The sequence below is a fragment of the Sturnira hondurensis genome, unplaced genomic scaffold (assembly GCF_014824575.4).
Source record: "Sturnira hondurensis isolate 20B ecotype Veracruz unplaced genomic scaffold, ASM1482457v3 Scaffold0004152, whole genome shotgun sequence".
Taxonomy (NCBI): Eukaryota; Metazoa; Chordata; class Mammalia; order Chiroptera; family Phyllostomidae; genus Sturnira; species Sturnira hondurensis.
In genome coordinates, this window is record NW_028076783.1 from 1,917,372 (window position 1) to 1,930,080 (window position 12,709).

Consider the following 12,709-nt stretch of genomic DNA (forward strand, 5'->3'; position numbering starts at 1 on the left):
ATGATAGGGTAGTTTTTGTTACGTGTGCGCGGAACTTGGGTGTGCATAGTATATATTCCCCATTGCCTACGTTTTTGTGATCCTTTGAACCACCCGAGGCCAAAGGCACTGCGGCGGCTGCCCCGTGGGGGAGAAGGGGCCTATAGAGGTCATGGGACAATGAGTGACACACTGGGAGGTGGCTCTAGGCTGTGTGGCACCCAAGGGCACACCCTCAGCCACCCCTCAGTCCCAACTTCAATCTGCGACTGCAGCCCACTGTCACAAAGACCAGATGGCTTTCCCTTTGACATCCTTGGAGACACTTGGTTGTTAGTCATCTGAACCCTATTTTAAAAATATAATTAAAAGGAGCAATTATCTATCTCACTAAGGCAAGGACAGTTATTTCTGTTAATTTGTATTGTCTGTCCTCTTTAGTCCCAACTCAAATCTCCCCACGCTCTACCCAGAATTCTATGAAAATATCCCTATAAAGAGCATTGCCACTTGTCAAAGCGGCCACGATGGTCTGACTTACCCGTGTGGCAATCGGTCCCGTCCAGGGACACCTTTGTTATTTAAACTGTTACTGGAATGCTGTCAGGCTTAATGTTTCACCTGTCTCGTCCCCACCCTATCATCCTTTCACAGGGCCTTTGTGGCTGAAAAATCCTTATTTGGCAACTCTTGACTAGGCCAAGTATATGCATGCCATGGAATACATATTACATTTATTCTGACCAATTATCCAAAAATGAGGGATGACATGTTCTTATGTGAAATGAATCTCAAAAGCCTGAGGCGTTTTCTTTATCCAACCCTGACTTTGTGCCCAGCGTGTTTCTACATTTGTCAGATTTGATGACCAAGCCTCATCTGTGACCTTCCTTCTTACAGCGGGCCGTACCACACCCCTGAAAGAGTGGCTCCATTGCAGCTGGGGGCCCTCAGCTCTGCCACCTCTCAGAAGCAATGCCACCCCTTGGAAGAAATGCCACCCCTCGGAAGCAATGCCAAGAAGAGAAAAAATATACAATAAAGCAGCCCGGCACATTACAACTGTTCATTCCATGTCTGTGGAAAGAGCATGGTCTCCTCTGAACAACCAGCCTTGGGTGCCCAGCTTTCTGTGGCCACGCCTACTGTGCTCCCAACTGAGAATGTGCCCTGTTCTCTGTCATGTCCCCATTGTCCAGCCCAGGGTAGCACTCAACAGATGTCTGTAAAGTGACCACACAACTCATTTGGTGCTGAAAATACACTACCTGGAACTTTTATTTTCCTTGCAGACACTCATTTAACCTCTTCAACTAGATCTTAAGCTCTGAGCAGCCAGGGACAAGGTCAAGGTAGAATACAGTCAGATTCAATTGCAGGTTCTCAAGGCTTCTACTGGACTCATTTCCAGTTGTTACTACCATTTCTATGGGAGTACTAAGTTACTGTTATAAATAAATAAATAAATGCATTACATTTTAAATACATGTCCAAAATCACAATCTAACATGTTTTAACTGTATCTTTAAAATAAAAGAGCATGCTAATAAAAAAATGCTATGGGGCTAAATACTTATCTCTCTAAAGTAGAATTCCATCAAAAGGCTTATGGTCTCTTCCTTAGACCAAAGAACCTGCTTATCTTATAGTGAGAAGAATTGGGGCTAAAATCATGTGGGGCCCCTGGTCGCAAGGCCAGTGAGTGCTACAGCCGAAAGTCACATCCAGCTGATGAACCCACTGTTAGCCACTGAGCCCTGGTGCCTTGCTTTCTCAATTCCAGGCCACTGAGGCACTTGCTAAATGGCCAACCAGCAGAAACCAGAGGGACAGGGTCCCGACAGGTAGAGGAGGTGGGTGATTGACAGGCTCTGGATATGAAATGGAAATGGAGGGTGAGAGGCTCACGCAGTCGTAGTGCCCATCATCCAACCCCTTGCCCTTCGATCTTGTCTTTGCTGGACTCTGGACAGGGGAAGGCATGTCCCATATATACTGAAGGTCAGGTCCATGGATGACTTCTCAGGGAAAGATGGCAGAATCTCTCAGGAGCCAAGTGACCCTGAGCATGAAACCCAATCTCTCTGATGCTCAGTGTCCTTCACTAAAACAAGAGAGAGTGATAGGACCCCCATCTCTAGGGGTCCGGAATGAGGTCTCTGGCATGTAGCAATAACAGATGGTAAGTTAATAAAATAATATTACAAGTACCAAAATGTTTATGAATGCTAATCATTCCTTCTTTTTCCAGGTCCCCTACAACTCTTTAAAAAATGACATTTTTAAAGCACTTACTATGAAGTGGGAAGTACTGAACCTGTTTTCATTTGATCATTGGAATAACCCAATAAGATAGGGGCTGTCAATATCTGTTATTATGGATGTGGAGTCTGAGACTCAGAGCAGTCAGGAAATTTTCCTGTGGTCACACAGCAAAGAGGGGGAATCCAGGACTTGAACTCTAACATTTCAGCTCTGGAATGGGTGCCCTCCACCACTTTGCCACACTGTCTTTTTCAGCAGATTAAGTTACTCTCTACTTGCTCGTCTCTTTATGAGATGCGGACACATACCAAAATGTTTATGCCCTCCAGTAATACTTGCTACACCTCCCATCACTGCTCTTCTAAAAACAATCTCCATGTACAATGAGATGAGTTAATGATACTTTTCCAAGAGCCCATTTCTTTCCAAGTGCTATCTGGTTCCCGATTTTTACACCATTTTTCACTTTCCCAGAAGCTGCGGAGTTAACAACTATCCATCAGAATGAATTCCCCCATCCCATCTTCTGGCCATTCCTGGATAATAAATTATTCTCAATTTTATTATTTCAAAAGGTTTCTATCAAAGCCATACCTACTGATTCCTTCTTTTGACACAATATAATTTACTAGCAATAAATGTTCATAAACAGTTTGAGTGAAAAATCCATAAAGCCATTTCAGTTTTATTTTAAGTTCCATTTAATGTCCCTCAAAAGTGATTTCATCAATGTGTTTCCATTAGCTAGTTCTCTGCCCAATAACTTAATTCCACACAATCAATCAGGAACTTATAAAGCCCGTGACAGGATCTATCTGGAGTGTTTTGAATCACCACCAAGATCAGTTCAGCGGCTTCGCTTCCCCTGGTCGCACAGGCAGGGGGTAAACTCTAAAAAAAACAAAAAAATCTTAAATGCACTTCACTGCCACAGTAATACAAAAGCCAGCCTCTCCTCTCTGGAAAGTGTACTCAAGTGTGAAGCTCAGTCTGGTCATGCTTGCCCCTCAAAGTGTCCTGGATGCCAGGGGACCTGAAAGCCACTTTTCTCTGTGGTGCTTGGCGTGTCGGATAACCTCTCTGGCCCTTCATTTCCCCGATTTTGTATAAAATGATGGTTGGGATGGGAGGTATCAGAGCTACGTTGCTTTTTATCCCAGATGTAAAATGTCACAAGGTAACAATCTAATCGAAACAGATGACTGTCTTTAGCCATCTCCATTCCCTACCAGAGGAACCTGGGAATATCAAAGGAGATCACTAAGAACTTTCCCAGTGTTTTAGGAAGAAGTAAAAGCAAACAGGTCTTGGCCCGCTTTGAACTTCACTTAATTGGTGGGCATCGTCACCAGAAAATAAACTTCATAGGAGATATAAGGACAGAGAGCAAAATCTCGTGTAGATGAAACTAACTATAAAAACAAGAACCCCCCAAACGTTGTTCGTAACTCTTCAAAACTTCAAAGACTGACGTGGGAAATTCAATTTCATAATAAATAGTAAACACTGACGTGCCTGAACTTGTATGTGTTAAAAATAGCCATGAACTAAATACTGAAAGAAAAATTTACATCTGCAGAGTTTGGTATAGGAAAATTGGACTTCAGAGAAATTGGACACACAAGAAAAAGTTACAATGGTAGAAGTTATAATCAGTAAAAACTGGAGACAAAAAAATTTATAATGAATCAAACCTTTGCTGGACTTGCAGAAGAACAATAATTTGAAGACAAACTTCTAAAAAGTTCAGAAATGATTTTCAGTGTGCTGTTTAGAAAGTTAAAGGGTTAAACTAGCTTAATGGAGTTTTCTCTGGTAAATTCTTTCTTGATGTACATTCATTAATATTGGCATAATTAAGGTCAATGCTTTTGTATGAATGAACACAGACTAAAAATCATCTGTGTGTTTCAGTGGTGGGGCCAAAATGTTCGACAGGCTTCGAGTGCAGAGTTAAAATATCTGAGGACCAATGTTTGAAGTCAAAATGTCTGAAGTTTTCTAATTCATGTTGGTTGGGTAGATGCAACCTGCATGATGACCCTCAATAAGAACCACGTTTTATTTAGTAAGATAAGCATGTATTTCTATACCAATATTAAATTATAGATAGAGAAAAGATGTCAATCTAAAACATGGTAATAAGAAAATGGGAGAGGGAGTGATTTGATTTCCTGAAATACCATGGAACTGAGAAACCAAAGGTCCGGTTTTTAGTGCTGATTTTGTGTAAGCTCATTATGTGACTTTGCCTTCTATGCCCACTTCTCCACTCTTCATACAAAGTCAGGGTGGGAACCAGATACTCTGTAAGGCCTCCAGCCCTGCTGTTGCACAGGACCTGGCCCGGGTGGCCAGCAGAGGATCAGGGTAGGATTGTTAAAGCCAGCATCTAATTTCCGTAACAAACATGTGTCCAGCAGGGGGCTCTAGAGGGGAGCCCGAGGGATATGGAGCTCCCAATCCAGCACACTGTAGTACACTCAGAAAGTGTACACAACCAGTTTAAATAATGAGTAATAATCTCACAAGGAAAAATATCCATTAGCCACAAATGGTGATTAAAACTTGAAAGGAAAATCAAAGATGTCTTTGAAAGTATCAAACTTGGGGCTGTAACCTGGTCTGGCCGGTAAGTTTCCCGGAAAAAGCGAAATGTCGCTGCGGCTTGTTCCGTAATTAAGGAACACAGGAGCCAGAGCAGGGAGCAGCCGGAGAAAACAGGGCCGAGGTGAAAGGGTTGGGAAGCTAAAGTTAATAGAGATCCCGGCGGCCAGAGCACGTTTTCCAAAGGCAAGCAGCATGGTGAGACAATTTAGATAGATCCTATCACAGGCTTTATAAATTTCTGATTGACTGTGTGGAATCAAGTTACCGGGCAGAGAGCTAGCTAATGGAACCGTAGTGATGAAGTTGGCCCAGATAATACAAAGGCTTGTAGGCCATGGCACAGGTTTTAAGCAGGGATCTGACAAAAGTGAATTGGCATTTTTCAAAGATCACTGGTGTTGCATGTTATGGTATGCATGTGTGTGTCCCCTTAAAACTCATATGTTGAAACTCTAACCTTCTACAGAACCCAAGCATGCTGGCACCCTGCTTCCAGGCTCCTGAATGTGAGAAATAAATTTCCGGTGTTTAAACCACCCAGAGAATGGTATACCGTAACAGCAGCCTGAGCTGAGATGCTGTGGCGTGGAAAAGAAAATGGAGAGTGTGGGTAAATGAGGTGTGGTGGGGGGCAGATGGTGATGGGTTGTACGAGAGCACTGGCAGTGAGGATGGGGAAGAGTGGTGGGTTTAGAAAATATTTAAGAGGACCACCAATGGGGCCCAGTGATGTGCTGGGCAAGAGGGAGACTAAAGGATGACCACAGGGCCCAAGGGAAGAGCTGTAACTGGTGTCAAAGCCAAATGATTAGGGCTCAAAGCCAGCTGTGCCCATGGCAACCTTATACTTCAGGAAAATCTTGCTTTATTTATTTTTTTGATATTTGGTATTTTACTTGCAATTGAAATTGCCCTTAATAAAAGAAGCTGCTCCGAAGCCACCTACATTTTTCTTATGAAGGTGCAGGCGACATGACCAAGTGCATTTAAATTAAGTCTTCTGTAGTATATATAAGCAATATATATATTTAAAACTATGAATAATGTAGTAATCCCTTGAATAATAAACATAATTTCTGTGCAAGATAATTTTCTGGTTACTCCCAAGATTTAGCTAAGTACACGTTCATCTATCTCCCATTGTTTAAAAATATTTCTAAGAAACATGAGATATTGTTTTTCCTCTGTGAATCCCGGCTAGAGAACAGGGTTACATTTTGATATTTAAATGTTATTTAATGTCTAAGATTATTCTCCTGAAAGCCAGTCTCCTCTGCAGCTTGCTCTCCATGGTAGGTACAAAAGAGTGAACTGTGGAAGACCTGATCAGAGGAAATTCCTCAGAAAGAGGGATTTTTATATTTAGTTCTAACATGAACTTCTGACTTTCTCCTAATAGTAACATGCAGTAAAAAGTTTCTTTTTAAGGATGTAAGTTGGGTTATGTTTAGCCAAGGATTTGAAATGACTCGAGTAGTGGTACAGTTGCGGAGTTTCCACCCATCCCAGGATGAAGCACTGTCAGCCCACGAAAAGCTTCCCAGAACCTAACCAGCAGACAGACGCGAGCCAGCAACGTCCAGTGGAAAAGTTCTCGTGAAGTCGTTTAATCTCATTCTGTCTCTGTGCCTGCTGGTGGTACTTAACAATTTGCTAATGCAAAACATTTTTAGTCACTACAAGTTGTTTCCAGGATACGTACCAAATATTTTCTCTTTAGGAATTAGGACAGATTCTCCTAACCTAAAAGTAAAGTAACTCATTCGACAAATACTTAGGGAGGGCCGACTCCATAAACAGGTTTTTGGGGAAAACGGGACTTTCCTCTTTATAAGATCATAAGTTCATTAAAAGATTGAACAATTTACAAAGTCTGTAGCAGCTTCAAATATTGTAACATTCTTTGTCTGTAAATATTTCACAATTACCTCTCATGTGCTACAGTGCTGTGCTATGCTGGTATTCAGTGTGAAGGGCTGATCTGTGCCCTTAGCGAGTTTTACCATAGCCAGACTGATTTAGAGAACACGTTTCAATGGATTTTTAATGACAATTATTACAAAGTATGCATTCTCGATGGGGGTGGTGTGGCTAAAGCTACAAAATTGGTTTTTGAGGAGGCAGCAAAAGAAATCTTGCTCTATTAATATCTAAAGCACAGATACAAAGATAATACATAAACAGACATGCATATCTCTGTGATACCAAAATTTCACTGGAGGGCAGTAATTAAAAAAGAATGTGAGCCCTGCTGGTATGGCTCAGTGGACTGAGTGCTGGCCTTCGAACCAAAAGGTTGCTGGTTTGATTCCCAGTCAGGGCACATGCCTGGGTTGTGGGCCAGGTCCCCAGTAGGGGGCATGAGAGGCAACTGATTGTTTCTCTTGCATGTCAATGTTTCTTTCCCTCTCTTCCCTCTCTCTAAAAATAAATCAATGAAATCTTTTCAAAAAAGAGTGTGAAATATTGGACAAGTTATTTATGGTCTTCTAGACTTAGTTTCCAGCTTTGTGGAATGAGAGTAACACTTCTCTCATAAAGCTATTGTGAGGATTAGAGAATTTATATTATATATGTATGCGTATATATATGTAGTATATGTGTGTGGGTATACATATATGTAGTAACATGTGTGCTTGGTACATAAAACTACTCAACAAATGATAGATATTATTTATTATAATTCAATCGATGGTGTTGATTATAATGATAGAAGGCCAGAAAGACAAAAGAATACCATTGAATATCTGAATGTTAACAACAAAGAAAAATAAAATAAGATGTGCTTCCTTTTAATTTAGCTGAGATAGCCATACCATCAAGGTGCACATTTTAAATACTTGTGTAGCATGTGAAATCGTAGAGCAATTTAAGATTCACGTATAAGAATATTCTGGCAAGACATGAAGAAACAAGTAGTTTAATTAAACAAACTCTACTCCAGAAACCAATAGACCAGAACTCATGCTCGGTGTATCATTAAGCCCAAACAGGAAGAAATAAAAAGAATCAACCAAGCAGCAAGCAACCTCATTTCAGTTTCTTATGACTACATTATTTCTGATAGTAAATAAAAACACACAGTAACACAAATAATTTCAGCTCATTGGTCACATATAACATGAATGAGATAAGGCGGAGTGGAGTTAGGATGGTCTATGAACAACCATCCTAATATGAGCATCAGCAACAAGCCGAGAAGGCTGCTTGACCTCCACAGCTGACCTGCACACCAGGGAGACTCCTTGGTTCTCAAAGATGACGAAGGCACAGCGTGTCCCATGAATGAGATGAAACTGGCCCTTCGCCCATGACCAGGTCTCTGGGGAACAAACAGGGGGCCAGAATCAAACAGCCCAGGGAGGGAGTGAACACAGAAAATGAAGGCAGGTTAAGGAGAGCACGGGTTCTGCCTGGCCTTCCACGAGGGAGCGAGGGCTACATGGGAGCCCTGAGCATGCCACTTCCTTAGCCAGGATCTCAGCTCTCGAGGGTCTCTCTCAGCGTGAGAGCAATCCAGACTCAGAGAGCCCGTGGACTATGCGGGTGAGACCGCAGACAACACGTGCGTGATTTTCAGGGTTTCTGGTCATTGAAAAAGGAGAACACTTTGTTCCCGTGGCTAAGCAGGTGGGGGGTGATGTCTTTCTATGGAGAAGGAAATTGAAACATTAATTGAGGACCATGGAGAAGCACTGTCTAAAAAATAATTGGAGGCACTTACAGAGTCATTTACAGGAGACGTAGGTGACGATGACTTGAACGGTGATAGCCAGCAAGTGGAAATCTTAATAAAAGTGCTGAATGTCTCAAAGCATTAAAACATTTAAATCGTTTAATTTCAGAATACAACCTTATTATGGAAGCAAGCCTCAAAATGAATGCTTCACAGGTGACTGAATGGGTCCTTTCGATGGCATGACTTTTACCTCATCCACTGACGTTATCCTATCCCTGGTATGGCCAGTAAGTTACTTATCAACATTCATTTTCCCTGCCAACAAACCCCAGTATTGTTCATGAGAGCCCAGTAGCCAATGACAGTCACTTTCCCAGACTCTATGGAAGCTTGGGGTGACCATATTACACAATTGTGTCTAATGAGATGCAGGTAGAAGTCTACGGGGAGGGGCACTGGGCAAGCTTTTACATCCTAATAGGAAGGTGCACATGTGACTGGTCCACGCCTCTTCTTTCTTCCTGCCTGAGTGTCCACCTAGTACACGGAGCTGTAGCGGCCATCTACTGACCATGAGACAAAGGCCAAGAAAATTTCAGGTACGCTAACCGTACACCACTAAGCCTCTAGCAACTGTCTTTCAAGTGACTGCTTATGGGAGGCAAACAAGTTCCTACAGATAATTTGCTTAAACCAGGCTTGTGGTAGTTTTGTTCCTAGGACTAAGATTCTCTACCATTCTCCCCAAGACCCAGAAGAAAGGAGCACGTGGGCTCTTTAAGAGGGTCATACCCGTCACCTAGAACTTCTCTACCATATGCCAAATGACTGCAAGTTGAAAACCACTCTTCCTGTCCCTTTGCACTTTACCAAAGTGTCTTTTTATTGGTTGCTGAGTAGGGTTGGGTTTCCTGCTTCTTGGACTTGACTCATGATGCTCTCAGTCAGAAAGTTCGTTTCTTCCCTTTCTAGTGCCTCAAATCCTCGAAGGCCCAGCTCAAACGCCACCTGCACAGTGAGGCCTCCTCTCGGGCATCCCTAACCACTGCTTCCTGTGTGCTTCTGAGACACTTAACTGCTCCCCTGGACAAGCACTCATTTCCTTGTCCTGTGAGGTGGTCACTGAGTGTGTTCCCCCTTCTCCATCATGTTCCCCCTTCTTCATCAAATTAAGGGCCGCATTGTGGGCATTTTTGTGCTCTTCTAGATGAGGGGCTAGATTCAGACTTAGATGTTTTCAATTTAATTTTGCATAAGCAGGAAAAGCTTCAGAATGAAAAAGAAGCTTCTGGAGGGGAGAGGTATGAGCTGGTCAGCATCAGCTGCACTACACTGTGATAGCCGTATAATTGCTTTGTCCAGGACAGCAATGGTTCAGCTATAGCGCTGTGGGCTGTGGTCTTAGCAGGACAGCCTACTAACTGCAAGCTCTCCAATAACCTCTCCAATTTACCACAGTCAGCAGAACACCCCGGAGCTCATGTGGGAGCGGGTTCTCGTCTGGTTTACAAACTTCGGTGAATTCTGTTGCCTACCACAGAAAGCCCAAGTTTTTAACATGATATGATCAGGCTTAACCCAGCTCTCCAGCCTTGATCATTTTTTACAGTATTGATTTATCTTTGTTCCCTCCATCCCTCCCTATTTTTGTCTCTCCTCCATTTCAAGCCAAAAGACAGGCCCTTTGCATATTCTTGACATTTTTTTTATTTCCATAAAGTAACACACATTCTTTGTGGAGTATAATTTTATGGGTTTTGGCAAATACATAGAGTCATGCATCTACCACCATGAACAAACAGCATAATTTTATTGCCCTGAAAATTCCGAGTAGTCCTTCTGTCCTCCAAGCCCCGGCTCCCACTGTTCCAGGCCCTGTCTGCAGTGTTGCCTTTCCTAGAAGGCCATATGAACGGAGTCCATCAGTGCAGAGCTCTGGGTTTTGTTTCTTTCACTGGGCAACATGCACCTGAGTTTCACGATGGAAGGTTTCCAGTGGATCAGACGCAGAGCGGCCCGAAGTCAACAGCTGTCGCTGCCCTCTGTAAAGCCCTAACCCTAGTGGAGAGTGTGCTGGCTCTCCTCCAGGGGCGGGAGAGAGCAGCGTGCCTTGGAAGGAAGCCCAGGAGAGGGGCAGACTTTTGTCCCTGACTTAGCAGAATTGAGAGAGCTAAGGTCCTTTGAGGACCAGAGCCCTCCCTAGGAAGTGTCGCACTCACAGAGGACACAGCTGTGTCGTGCCCTAGAAGGCAGGACCCTTGTCACAGGGGCCCCCAACCATGGCAAATATTCCAAGGTCCTCTCTGTAACATGGAGTTTGAGAGTCAACGTACCTTAACAACCACACAGGCCGGGAAATGGAGGTCAAGGAAGTGATCCTTATGGACAAGGACCTCAGCCCTGCCCACATTATCCTGACAGCACAAATGCTTCCTTGATTCTTAAGCAATCTGCTGATGATGGAGACAGAATCCCCTGCTGGACTAATGTGGCCCCTCAGATCACATTTGGGGAATGAAATTCATATGAATAGTAGACTTCTATTAACTGTTTACTACTTGTCAGGCATTTTTCTAAGCATTTCAAATGGACTAACTCATTTAATTCTGTATACCACACCTCTGTAGGGTATACAAGATTATCTCCCAGTTTTTAAATGACAAAACTGAAGCCCAGAAAGCTTTCACAGAGAGTGCGTGTCGGAGCCAGGATCTGAACCCAGGCCAATCTGGCCACAGAGCCCAGGCTCCTAACCGTCTGCTGAGCAATGTGCTGTTCCTTCCACCACGAGTCGAGGAGCAGGAGCTACGTCAGAGGACCTCCCCCTCCAGGAGAAGACCCCAGGAGCACTAATGTTGGGCTGTGCATGTGCTACCTGCAGCGGCTTCTCCGCCAAGGGCCAGCTGCGCGGACTGCGTCAAGCGCCACCTGGACAGCCCAACTCTAACTTGAGAATTGAAACTATGCGGCACAGAGGGCAGTGCGATGAGCGACAGGAATGAGAATCACGCTCAGTGCTTCCACAGACCCAGTCGCTTCCTCTTCACGAAAACCCTGTCAGGTGAGAAATATGAGGCTTGGACAGGAGAAGAAATAACTGCTCTTACAAAGCTTGCTGGTCACAGACCTGGGATAAGAACCCAGACAAAGCAGTTTCCCAGCTCACAGCTTTAACCTTCAACCACAAACACGGGTCTGGGTGGCAGTCAAATTGAAGTAGCACCTCAATGAGAAAAGGTAGAGAAAAAAAGAGGTCACGTGACCCCTGAGCAGCAAAGGGAAAGGGCCCGTGTTCTAGGAGTTTCTCTCTGCAGATCCCACCATGCCAGGCTGCATGCAGATTAACAGCCTCCGTGAGCTTGGTTGCTTTGAAGAGAGACGACTTGGTGGGCAGGCTCTTGTGCATGGAGAGGGAGGCTTTTTTAAAAAAAGATTTTATTTATTCATTTTTAGAGAGGGGAAGAGAAGGAGAGGGAGAGAAATATCAATGTGTGGTTGCTTCTTGTGCCTCCCTTGCTGGGAACTGGCCTGCAACCCAGGCATGTGCCCTGACTGGGAATCGAACCAGAGTTGTTTGGTTCACAGGCCCGCACTCAGTTCACTGAGCTACACCAGCCAGGGTGAGAAAGAGGCTTTTAAGTCCCCTTACTTCGCTACGTTCAGCCCGAGCTGTGGTGACTGTCATAGTCCTGACCTCCCGCTGTCCTCGGCCTCTGACATTTCCTAACAGGCATCAAACCCTGGCTTGATACTCAACTAGGGTTAGAGACTCTAGCTACTGAGAAAAGACAAGACCAAAAGAAGGTTTATTTTCAGTTGTTCTCTTCATCATTGTAAATCTTTGAGACTCCACGAGAAACAAAGTCTGAAGAAAGAACTTCAAAATGAGATGTCACAGCTACACAGGGGGCAAAGGGAAGAAGGCTGAACAGCGGCAACGTCTTTGCCTGTCTAACATTCTTTTCCACACTAGACCCACTGCTTGCTCTGGGGAAACCCACTGGGGCTGAGAACCCCATACCCGACACCCCACAAACATACAGCAGGGAAGGTGACTCCAGCTGGCCAATCAGAATATCTAGTTCCCCAGAAACTGTTTGCTCCAAGAGCATGTGACCTAAGTGCAGCCAATCAGGTCTTTTCAAGGACTGCTATGGCTGTTTGGACAAGGGTGAC

The 12,709-nt window shown here is 43.9% G+C and overlaps 1 protein-coding gene across 1 annotated transcript in view; it reads right to left on the bottom strand.

Moving 5' to 3' along the window:
• SGCD (sarcoglycan delta) overlaps positions 1-12,709 on the bottom strand; it is a 359,332-nt gene that overhangs the window by 86,310 nt on the left and 260,313 nt on the right. The window lies entirely within an intron of this gene.